Source organism: Mustela nivalis (assembly GCF_964662115.1).
Source record: "Mustela nivalis genome assembly, chromosome: 9".
NCBI lineage: Eukaryota > Metazoa > Chordata > Mammalia > Carnivora > Mustelidae > Mustela > Mustela nivalis.
The window spans coordinates 64576731-64589311 of NC_139028.1; positions in this window are offsets into that span (position 1 = coordinate 64576731).

Sequence of the window (12581 nt, forward strand, 5' to 3'; positions counted from 1 at the left end):
AGACCCTGTCCATCTATTCCTGCCAGAAAGCCACGATCAGAGGTGGATGCAGCCTGAGAGGGAGGCAGCAGCCACAAGACTCTCCGCACCGTTTCTCATCTCCCTACCAAGCCTGGATCTTCCCTGCTCCTCACCCCGCTTATCCCTGAGGGCCCCCAAGCCACGCCAAAGGCAAGTGTAGAGGTCTGGGCCAGAAGGCAAGATCCATTCACCCCATCCCAAGTTGCTCTGTGACCTTGGTGGGAGCCACCACCCCTCCCTGGACGTGTCCTTCTAGACTTCACCAGTGGTACTTCGTCCATAGTTTGAGGGCCCTGCCAGTTCTGCAAGCCCTCTCAGATCTGCTCAACAGGAACCATGGGATGTGGTCTGCTGATGAGGGGAGGGAGTGAGAGAAGAAGAACCTGCCAGCCTCAGCCCATCCCCCACCAACCCAGTGTAGGGAAGATGGGGGATCCTGACCCGGGACCAGCTGAAGGCCACTGAGCCCTGCAGTTACCACTCATGGTCCTAGACTGGGTGCCTTGGGAGTGCACGGGGGGTGCCATTGGGGGCACAATGTGGAGAGCCAGTGAGGGTGCAGTCCCAGAGAGCCAGACCCCAGTTTCTCACACCTCAACAACCCCGCCCCCCCACACACACAAAGGGGTCTTGGGAAGTTACCCTGGCAGAGTGAGGCCTAGAGCTATGGGAAGACAGGAAGGCGCATCATGATGCACTCGGAGGAGGGAGCGCACTGGATGGTGGGAGCAGCAGGAGGAAAATCCAGCAGAAAAACCAGACCCCGGGAGAACTGGGTAAGACTTCACCTTTCCTCCCACCTCCCTCCCCACTTTCCCTCAAGACCTGCCCTGGCCTCACCCTCAGCCCCCCTGGGAAGTACAGTGTCTCCCTCCTCCACCCCACTCCTTTTATAAATCTACCAGGGGAAGGTGGACAGGCTTTGTCTAGGAAACAACTCAATTGTCTTTCAGTGAGAAACCAGTTAAGTAAATGAGGGTTCACCCAATGGGATTTAACCTGGTATAAAAGAATGAGAAAGCTCTTGGTATACAAATGTGGAAAAACATTCAAGTATATTGTTAAGTGAAAGAGGAAGGGTGCAGAAACGTGTCCATAGAATTTTTGTGTGTAAACAAGGAGGAGGGCGAATGTATGTCTTCGCATAAGAAAATTCTGAGGGGCACCTGGGTGGTTCAGTTGGTTAAGCATCTGACTCTTGGTTTTGGCTCAAGTCATGATCTCGGAGGTTGTGAGTTTGAACCCCTCATTGGGCTCTGCACTCAGTAGGGAGTCTGCTTGAGATTCTCTCTTTCCCTCTGCTCCCCACCGCAACCCCCCACCCCACCCCACCCCGCTTGCTCCCTGTGTATATAATTGCAGTCTCTCTCTCGAAAATAAATAAATAAAATCTTAAAAGAAAAGAAAATTCTGGAAAGTACAAAATTTTTTTTACATAGCCTCCCTTGCTGGGAGGATACAAGATTAGGGATGCAATTTCTTCTATTTTTTTAATTTTAATTTTTTTTAAGTTGTTTTTTTTTTTCCAGTAATCTCAGTACCCAACTTGGGGCTGGAATTCATGACCCCAAGATCAAGAGTCACATACTTTTCCAACCGAGCCAGCCAAGTGTCCCAAGACTTTCTTCTATATACTTTTTATGTTGTTTTGATTTTTTGAACCACGTGACTGTATACCTTATTTAAATATAACATACAGGTTTGTATGTATTTGAATATAAATATACAAAATGTTGAATGGAGAAATAAGATATAGAATGATGCAACTGATTTGATACCATTATGTAAATTTCAATAACAAGGATATTCATAAAATAATGCTACATATTAGTTATGGCTACAATAGAAGTATTTGCAGAAATAGGAACACCAAGCCAGTGGTAGTCTTAGGTCCTTAAGTATACTGCCAGAGAAAGTCTGTGCCTTTGTGTTGTATACAGTTGACCCTTGAACAACATTAATTACATAATCACACTAGTCATATATTGAGAACCACACTATACCAATTAGAATAATGGATGTGTTACTTACATTGTCGTGTCTTATAACTCTCACAAGTCACTACAATGTTGACATTATTATTCCCAACATACAGATGAGGAAACCAAGGCCTTGGGAGTTAGGTGAATTCCCAAACAGCAAAAAGTGGAGGAGTCAGGATTTAACCCAAGCTGATTTAACCTCATAAGTCCACATATACACAGATTTTTTTTGATAAATGTAGTACAATACTGTAAATGTATTTTCTTAATAACATTTTCTTTTCTCTAGCTTACTTTATTTTAAGAATATAATATATAGGGGGCGCCTGGGTAGCTCAGTCGGTTGAGTGTCCGACTCTTGGTTTTGGCTCAGGTCATGATCTCAGGGTCCTAGGATCGACTCCCCTCACCCCAGACTGGCTCCATGCTCAGCAGGGAGTCTGTTTCTCTCCCTCTCCTGCCCCTCCTCTTGCTCACTCTCTGTCTCTAAATTCTCACTAAAATAAATAAATAAAAGTTTTAAAAATTCATTATACAATACACATAATATACAAAATATGTATTGATCTACTGTTTATGTTACTGGTAAGGCTCCCAGTCAACAGCAGACTCTTAGTGGTTAGGATTTGGGGGAGACTGCAGATTTTCAATTGTGCAGTCTGGGGAGAGTGTCAGCACCACTCACCCTTGCATTGTTCAAGGTCAACTGTATATTCCATTTTTGTGCACAAGTGATAGCAAAGAGTTCTACACTTTTCCCTTTGAGGGGCTAGTTTCACTATATATTTACGCTTCTGACAAAACAAACAAAAACCTCATGAAGCCAAGTTACACACATCTGATGGCCTAAACTTCCAGTCACTTTATGCCTTGTATGGTCTGAAGTGAATTAAAATGCTTTCTATGGCAAAAACATTTTCATCAACCATTTTCAATAACCATTATAACCCTTTCATAACCATCTTAACCAAGTTAAGAAAGGGTTAACTTTCTCGGCTGGCTCAGTGGAAGGAGCATGCAACTCTTGATATTGATGGGGGCGCTGTAAACTCAAGCCCCCACTTTGGGTGTAGAGATTACTTAAAAATAAAATATTAAAAAAAAAAAGTTAAGGGGGCGCTTGGGTGGCTCAGTGGGTTAAGCCTCTGCCTTCGGCTCAGGTCATGCTCCCAGGGTCCTGGGATTGAGCCCCGCATCAGGCTCTCTGCTCAGCGGGGAGCCTGCTTCCCCCTCTCTCTCTGCCTGCCTCTCTGCCTACTTGTGGTCTCTTTCTATCAAATAAATGAATGAAAATCTTAAAAAAAAAAAGTTAAGGAGGAAAAGTTCATTTTTTTCAAGTTAGAAGTGCTTGATCCGTACAGTATTTTTCAGACATTATTGCAGACGGTAAAGTTGCTCTTAGTCTAAGAAGATAGATGGTATTGCTCCTGTTTTTGTTTTTTTTTTTAATAATGTATATTGATGGCTTCCCATTATGATTTTGGGAAAACCTCCAAATCCTGTCATCACTTACTCAACTAATAGAATGCCTCTCCCGAGGGCAAGGTCTGTGGTTTCTATCTGTTCTCAGCCCAGGGTCCTGCCGCAGGTACAGCTAAGGGGGACAAGGTCAGAGTCTGGGTAGGAGGTGCTCACCTTGCCCCATCTTGCCTGTCTGCCTGCATAGGGCCCCATCACCGCCAGACCACACACAGCCAACAGCACTCTGCCCTCCTACTGAACCAGCGTGGGATCTCCACTGTGCTGCTGGTCATAATATCTTCATTCCCAAACTTGGGACATGCATCTGTTTTCCTTCTTTAGGAGTAGTTTGAAGGTGTATATGAAAGTATTTTGTAGCCTAGTAAACATTAATTACATAATCACACTAGTCATATATTGAGAACCACACTATACCAATTAGAATAATGGATGTGTTACTTACATTGTCATGTCTTGTAACTCTCACAAGTCACTACAATGTTGACATTATTGTTCCCAACAGACAGATGAGGAAACCAAGGCCTTGGGAGTTAGGTGAATTCCCAAACAGCAAAAAGTGGAGGAGTCAGGATTTAACCCAAGATGATTTAACTGCAAAGTGCTGCTTTTTCCTCTATCTTGCTATCTTCAAATACATGGTCTCATTTTCTTGCCTTACCTCTAGGAAATTTAGCCAAGAAACCACATCCTATGTTTACTTTTGAGACCAGCCTTCAGAGCTTTTCTCCCCAGAATCCCTTTAGACAGTACAGTTCTTTTTTCCAGTTCTGCTGTGTTTTGCCAAATAATGCAAAAAAAGGAAATATAATATTTTAGAAATAAGAGGATCATGCTACCCCATTCCAACCAGAGACAAGCTTAGATTTTTCATCAGAAGTTCTTCCTAGCTTTGTGATGAATCAGGTCTACAAATCATAAATGATGCAAAAAGGGAAAACATAGGATTTTCATTGCTTTTTTGAGAAAAGTTAAGCAAAGACACAAATAATTCTATAAAGGCAGTCACACCTGAAGCAATGCTGAGAGCATGCCCAGAACCAAGGGTTATGATTAATCTCATCCTGTGCAATGGAGTCGGGGGTAGGGGGAGCACTTTCCCATGTGAGGGTTAAAGAAGGGAACAAAATCTTTGACTATTGAGAAGTGAGCACTGTGTCACGTCCCCTTGAACGTGGACAGGCTCCGTGACTGCTCTGACCAGTAGAATATGGTAAAACCGATGCTTTGCCAGTTTCTGGCTCCAGGCCTTAAGGGAAAATGATGAACTGAATGTTTGCCTCTCTCCACCATTCCTATGTTGAACATTCCTGTCCCCCACCATGTGATGATATGAGGAGGTGGGGCCCTCTGAGAAGTGATTAGGGTTAGATAGGGTTAGTGGCCTTATAAGGGTCATGAGAGAGCTTGTTTCCCCTCTCTGCTCTCCACCATGTGAGAATACAGCAAGGAATGGGCAGTCTGCAACCTGGAAGGGGGGCGTCCCCAGAACTCACCATGCCAACTCCCTGATTTTGGACTTTCAGGCTTCAGAACTGTGAGGAATAAACTTCTGTTGTTTAAACACTCTGACTAGGGTGCCTGAGTGGCTCAGTTGTTAAACATCTGCCTTCAGCTCTGGTCATGAACCAAGGGTCCTGGGATCAAGCCCAGCATTGGGGTCCCTGCTCAGTGGGAAGCCTGCTTCTCCCTCTCCCACCCCCGTCCCCTGCTTTTGTTCCCTCTCTCGCTGTCTCTCTCTGTCAAATAATAAAATCTTTTAAAAATAAATAAAAAATAAACACTCTGTCTCTATGCTCTTCTGTTACAGCAGCCAAAACTGACCGAGGCCGGGACTAGCAGCTTCTACTTCCTATTTCTTGGAATATTGTCTCTTAGACCCATGAGCCACCATGTGAGAGGACTAACTGTCCCGCTAGAGAGGCATTGAGACGCCCACGGACTACACGGAGAAGAGGAGGCCTGGCTGAAGCCAGCCTTCCAGCAACCCCTGCTGAAGACCCAAGCCTGTGAGTAAAACCATCTTGGATGTTCAAGAGCATCCCTGACATAGGCTGAACATTACTAAGTGACCGTAGTCACTGCCCCGTGAAGCAGAAGGATTGTCCAGCAGGGTCTTGCCCCAATTCCAGACTCAAACAGTCTTGAAGCTTAATAAGATAGCCAGTAAGCTACTACGTCTGTCGGATTTTTTTTAACTGTGCATTTTGGCATAACCTTTGACTTAACAGAAAAATTGCAAAAGTGGTGAAGAGAGTTCCTATGTTCTTTGCATCCATGCTCTCCAGATGTTGACATCTCACATAACCAAAGCATATCTGAGCCAGAAGATCAGAGGAGTGATGACCCTTTCAGAGCTTATCACATCATGGGGTATGTGCCGTGCAAATGTCTTACTGCTGGCCATCATTGAGTAAGGTGGTTTCTCACCATATACTAGGTCTCCCTTTGTGAGCAGTCAGTATTTTGTGGGAAGATACTTTGACACAATGCCCTTTTCCTCATTGCACGGTCATCCACTGATTTTAATATCCAATCTTGTCTGCACCAGTAAAGCACAAAGCCAGGGGATGTGGCCAGCGCTAACGGCTCCTAACACGACAGTCGCTATAGCCCTTTTCAGGCTCTGAGAAACGACTTGGCTTATCACCTTAACACAGCCACATAACACGTAATTCTACAGATTTCATAAACTATTTCCACAGAATTCCTCGTCCCTGCAGGGGACAATCGAATTATTTGATCATTGAAAAGTTTTAATTCAGGGAGTGACTTGATTCCATTGGCAGTTTTGGAAGATCTCCTGGATTCTGTGTGCAGAAGGGACTGGGTGTGGGCAGGGCAGGTGGGTCTGGGAGACTTCAGGAGTCCCAGACTGGGATGATGGCAGCTTGCACCAGCAGGGTGGAGGAGGGATTCGGTCAGTATACCAATGTGAGACCCGCTGAGTGCCTCCTATGTGCTAGACTGTTCTAGGTGCTAAGGCTACAACAGGGAACTAGACCAAGTCCCTGCTCTCATGAAGCTGGCATTCCAGGGAGGTGGGAGGAAAAAAATGGAGAGGTATATGGTGATAGTGCTCTGGAGAAATAAAGCAGGGTAAGGTAATAGAGAAGGGCTGTGTTTTCTGTTGTTGTTGTTGTTGTTGTTTTACATTTGATCTTAGCCAAAAGGCCGAGAAGTGATGGGGCTTTTTTTTTTTTAAAGATTTATTTACTTATTTATTTATTTATTTGAGAGAGAGCAGGAGCACAAGTTTGGGGGAGGAGCAGAGAGAGAGAGAGACAGGGAGAGGGACAAACAGAGGCAGACTCCCTGCCCAGCAGGGACCCTGACATGGGGCTCGATCCTCCATCCTCGGAACCAGGGATCACGACCTGAGCGGAAGGCAGATGCTTTAACTGATTGAACCACCCAGGCTCCCTGAGGAGGGTCTATTTGATATAGGAAAGGTTTACAAGGTGATATTTGGGCAGAGGCCACAGTAAAGTAAGGAAAGGATCCCTATGGATATGGAGGGGTGTTTTGTACTGGTCTTAGCCTATCCATAAACAATGTTGTGCTTGGACTGGCCCTGGTTCTTGTGGTTCTTCTTATGAGTGTAAGACACCTTTCAGCAATCTCCTTCAGGGAGCTTTGAAAAAATAAAAAGATTTATGACTTACAGAACCTAGAAATTACACAGTGAGGGCACTGGGAGAGAGAGCACAATGGCCTGGGGTTCTGCTTTATTGGGGTCAAGAGTGGGGGCCTAGGGTTTCACAGGCTCACTCTTGTATGTATGTATGTGTGTATTTTAAGATTTTATTTGAGAGAAAGAGAGCATGAAGAAGGACAGAAACAGAGGGAGTGGGAGAAGCAGACTCCGGCTGAGCAGGGAGCCTGACATAGGGCTCTATCCTAGGACACTGAGATCATGACCTGAGCTAAAGGCAACCGCTTAACTGACTGAGCCACACAGGTACCCCTTTTATTTATCTGTTTGTTTGTTTATTTTTTTTTAAAGATTTTATTTATTTATTTGAGAGAGAGACAGTGAGAGAGAGCATGAGAGGCGAGAAGGTCAGAGGGAGAAGCAGACTCCCCATGGAGCTGGGAGCCTGATGCGGGACTCGATCCCGGGACTCCGGGACAATGACCTGAGCCAAGGCAGTTGCTTAACCAACTGAGCCACCCAGGCGCCCCTGTTTGTTTGTTTATTTTAAAAGATTTTATTATTTACTTGAGAGAGAGAGAGACCACAGTCTTATTCTTTATTGGTGAATTTATTTTTATTTTTTTTAAGATTTTATTTATTTATTTGATAGATTGAGCAAGCACAAGCAGGGGGAATGGCAGGCTGAGAGAGAAGCAGACTCCCCGCTGAGCAAGGAGCCTGATTCGGGACTTGCCTTGTAGACCTTAGAGGACAAGAGCCAACTGAGCCACCAAGGCATCCCTATTGGTGAATTTAAAACATAAGAGCAGGGGTGCCTGGCTGGCTCAGTCAGTAGAGCATGTGACTCTTAATCTCAGGCTTGTGAGTTCAAGCCCCATGTTGGGTATAAAGCCTACTTAAAATTAAAAAAAAAAAAAAAGAGTGGGAATAAGAGTGTGAGAAGAGGAAAAAAAAAAAAAGTAACCCAAATGGTCAGTGGAAATCAGCCAAGATCTCTAAAACAAAAGAGCCTCAGTTGGAGGTGGATGTGGCCTTGCTCTTTATCTAGCCCATGTGGCTGCAGTGTGTTTATTGGAGATGGCTGTCCTTGAAGTGGATGTCTCCATAATCAAAGCTTAGGTCAGGCATTTCAGAAAAGAACAACCGCTGTCAAGATTTGCACTATAATCTACCTTGTGATGCCTGATGTGGGAAACAAAGGCAGAAGAAAATTATTTAATTTCCTTACTACCTACACCCCTTTGACAATTCCTTGAAACAGGCAAAGTGACATTCCTCTGAGGACTCAACTGCCTCAATGTTAACACTTTGCTAAAGGCAAAAGGCAATCCTAGCCCAATCCCCCTCCTGGCCAGGATCCTGTACGTCTATTTTAGCATATAAGAATTCCATTGGAAATTTCCTTCATCTCTAAACCCCCCAAGATACGTGTTGGCAATCATCCCCCAAGCATATGGCCCACCGATATACATCTGAAAGGTCTCATGACTAAGGTTTTATTAGATGGTAATAAATGACCTTTTCCCAACAGTAGCTAGCCCTCTCAAGGTTGTGGAAACTTTGTTTCCAAAATTCCTTAGAGAATTAGACTTTCCCTAACCTCCTCCCAACTTGAAAGTATATAATGGGCCACTCTTCGTGACCCTAGTGCACCTCTTTCTGCCCAGGGGTCCTGTCCCCATGCTTGAATAAAATCACCTTTTTGCACCAAGACATCTCAAGAATTCTTTCTTGGGGGAGCAAGCGGAGGAAAAAAAAAAGAATTCTTTCTTGGACCTGGGCTTCGAACCCTAATGTCCTTCCTACATCAGTGCTCAGGTATCAGAGCCAATGGTGAGGAGATTAACTGGCAGGGTAGCCAATAAACTAAAAGTCAGGGGTAGGGCCCCTTGTAACCCAGAAATCACACATCTCCATAGGATTATAGTAGCAAATGCTATAATAATTATATAGGCAATAGTCTGAAACCTAGTCCATAGCCATTGTCCCAAACTGGAAAGGTCCAGCCATGAAAACAGGTCAGTAATCTCAGGGGCTTAGCAACCTGCTCAAGGATTTGGGTAATGTTGCAGAATATTTTAATGCCTCGGGTGATCTGGGATAAGTAGGGTTTGTTGTTTTTTTTTTTAATTTATTTATTTGACAGAGAAAGATCACAAGTAGGCAGAGAGGCAGGCAGATAGAGAGGGGGGAAGCAGGCTCCCCGCTGAGCAGAGAGCCTGATGCGGGGCTTGATCCCAGGATCCTGAGACCATGACCCGAGCCGAAGGCAGAGGCTTAACCCACTGAACCACCCAGGCGCCCCGGGATAAGTAGTTTTGAACCCGTCCTGAGTTGGTGGATTTCTCCATATCTCATCAAACTAGTCTCTTAATATTGAGAATAAGTCAATTCAGTTCAAGAATTCTTATTTTAGGGGCACCTGGATGGCTCAGTGGGTTAAGCCGCTGCCTTTGGCTCAGGTCATGATCTCAGGGTCCTGGGATCGAGTCCCGCATTGGGCTCTCTGCTCAGCAGGGAGCCTGCTTTCCCCCTTCTCTCTCTGCTGGCTTCTCTGCCTCCTTGTGATCTCTCTCCATCAAATAAATAAGTGAAATCTTTAAAAAACAAAACAAAACAAAAAGGCTGACGAGAGGTCCATTTAATGAAATTGACAAGGAAATTTGGTTGTTTCTGTGATACCCAACATTTTAAGATGGTAACTGGAATTATGACTGATAAAGTTACATATTGGACTTTTAGGAATTTCATATAATTTCTATAGCCCTTATATTACTAACATAAAGGATATCCATAAAGGAGGTTTAGCATTATTTTTTACTTGGCAATGCTTCCCCTGTTTTAACACATCAAATAAGCCCAATTCGCTAAATGTCTTTTTTTTTACAGAGAGAGAAAAAAAATCTGAGATGTTCCAGATGCCCTTTAGAAAATCCCAAAGGTACTTCCAAATTTAAAAAACTTAAATTTAGAATTTTATTTGGGGAAGTTTGATTTTTGTCCTTTATTTTCCTCTTTCCCATTATGAAATAATCAGGGTGTTTTGGGTTTTTTTTAATGTTAGGAAAAATTTACTTTCTTTTTCCTTAACAAACATGTATCTTCATACCTCAAGCCTTCTCTTAGCCAAAAACATATCCTACTTTCTTTGCATACAGAGTCTTTTCCTTTATTAGTTCTAGTAAGTTTAATTACATATCTAAATTAGAATCATATTCTTAGATAAGGTTTCTTAGAAACCTTAATATCTAGTGAAAACTAAAAGGCAAGCTGTTGTGAACTATTACAGCAGCGTTCTTTTTTTTTTTCTTAAAGATTTTATTTATTTATTTGACAGACAGAGATCACAAGTAGGTAGAGCAGCAGGCAGAAAGAGGGGGTAAGCAGGCTCCCCGCTAAGCAGAGAGCCTGATGAGGGGCTCCATTCCAGGACCCTGGGATCAAAACCTGAGCCGAAGGCAGAGCCCTTAACCCACTGAGCCACTGAGGTGCCCCAGCAACGTTCTTTAGATGGGTAGATTTATGAATGAATTTAATAGTTTCTAGTCACATACATTTCCCCATAGCACAATTTTTCAATGTGGCACAAGACGTTTTTACTAATAGACTCAATATCTTGAGTGCCCTGTAATGAGAGGTCAAAAGTAGATAAACTTAGACTTAACAATTAGTGTTTTAGCATTTCATCTTATTTGGAAATAATCTAGACATTCAGTGAATTCCTACCATTTAACATAACTTAGCAGAATTCTTTTTAAGTTAGCAAAATTCTAATGGTGATATTTACCAAATATTTGTGAAACTTTTTATTTTTAAGATTTTACTTTTTTTAAGTAACCTCTATACCCAATGTGGGGTTCAAACCCACAATCCCAAGATCAGGAGTCCCATGTTCCACTAACTGAGCCAGCCAGGTGCCCCGTGAAACTATTTTTAAGTAGACATGCTATAAGACATAATTATTGCCGAAAACTTCACCTAAAATCTCTTCTCCCACTTACCTCTAACAAAAGCACTTCCTCCCAACAACTATTTTTAGATTACCCAAAAAAACTTCATAAAGTCATAAAGACATTAGATAAAGTCAGTCATCCTCCTAAGCTACTTTGCTTCCTGACAAAATGTGTATTAGAGATAACATGATTTGACTAATAAATACAGGTAGAATACAAGTTCTATGTCTGTATTATATTTAATGTTGATAACTCTAAAGACATACCAATTTTAATTAATCCAAACTTAAAATAGCTTTTATTTACCAAAATTATCCCAGATCACATGAACTTAAAAAAACATTTGGGTGGTTTCTTTATTTCTGAGTTTTAGGAATACTTACTTCAAAAGTGCTCATTTTTAAGCCAATTAAATAGAGGTCTTTTACCTACTAATTTTGTCAATATCATCTTGGTAGAGAGACAGGAAAAAAAAAGACCACATGTACATATCATACATCCATAGACACTTATAAACATGCAGAGATATACAAACAAAGACCCTATAGCTTCTGTTCCAAAATTTTAGCCATGAATCAAGTACATTAATATAAAACTGATTTATAAATAACAATTGAATCCAAATTGGCAAATGGAATGTGTTATGGGTTGCCTGCTCCAGTGGCTAAAGGTTTTTACTAACGTTTGTGAAGATTTTTTAAGATTTTAAGATTTGTCCTTGATGAGTAGACTTAAATGACTTCCTTGGGTGTTTACATTTCAAAGACATGGTAAGATTTTACATCTTCAAGGGACAGAGAAAGAAATGTAAGTTTTCTCCTTGGAGTTTTAGTGCCTTTTGGATGGTTTGATGGTCCGCATAAAATACAGTAACATTGACCTATAACTAGGGGAGCACCCTGTAAAAATAATTGTCTGGACTCAAGGTCAAATGGGACCTCTTCGGGAATGGAGATGAAGAGGAAGTCATCTGGGTCATTATGGTCATGAAAATTATAAACTCATTGGATCATGCTGATTTTGTGCAGCAGGAGATGGGCCTCATCTTAGTGTTTTCCAGTCACTGTGAGGCTTAGCAGTGACCACTGCGATGGAAGGATGGGCATGGAGCCAAGCAGGAAGTATCCAAGTGAGGACAGGAAGGGTCGTGGTATGAATATCGGGGGCTCTAGGGACCTTTGCCTTTCCATTTCCCTCTTCCTCCTCACTGGAGGTCTTAATAACCCTGTCAGCTTTCCCCTCGGTGGCAGAATACCTCTAGAAGCATGCTTTTAGTTCTGCCCATTCAGGGGAAAGTTGAGGGGTTCAGGATCTGTGGGATCTTAGTGGAAACAAACACATAGCCTGGATGGATCTTTAAGGAAGCTATGGGTTTTGTGGTCTTTAGAGATACTGGTGGGTTGATGCATTTTGGCAGCTGTGAGTCATAATTCAGAGCCCATTCCAAACAAACAAGAAAACTCTCAATAGCCTGTTAGCTCCCCTCTC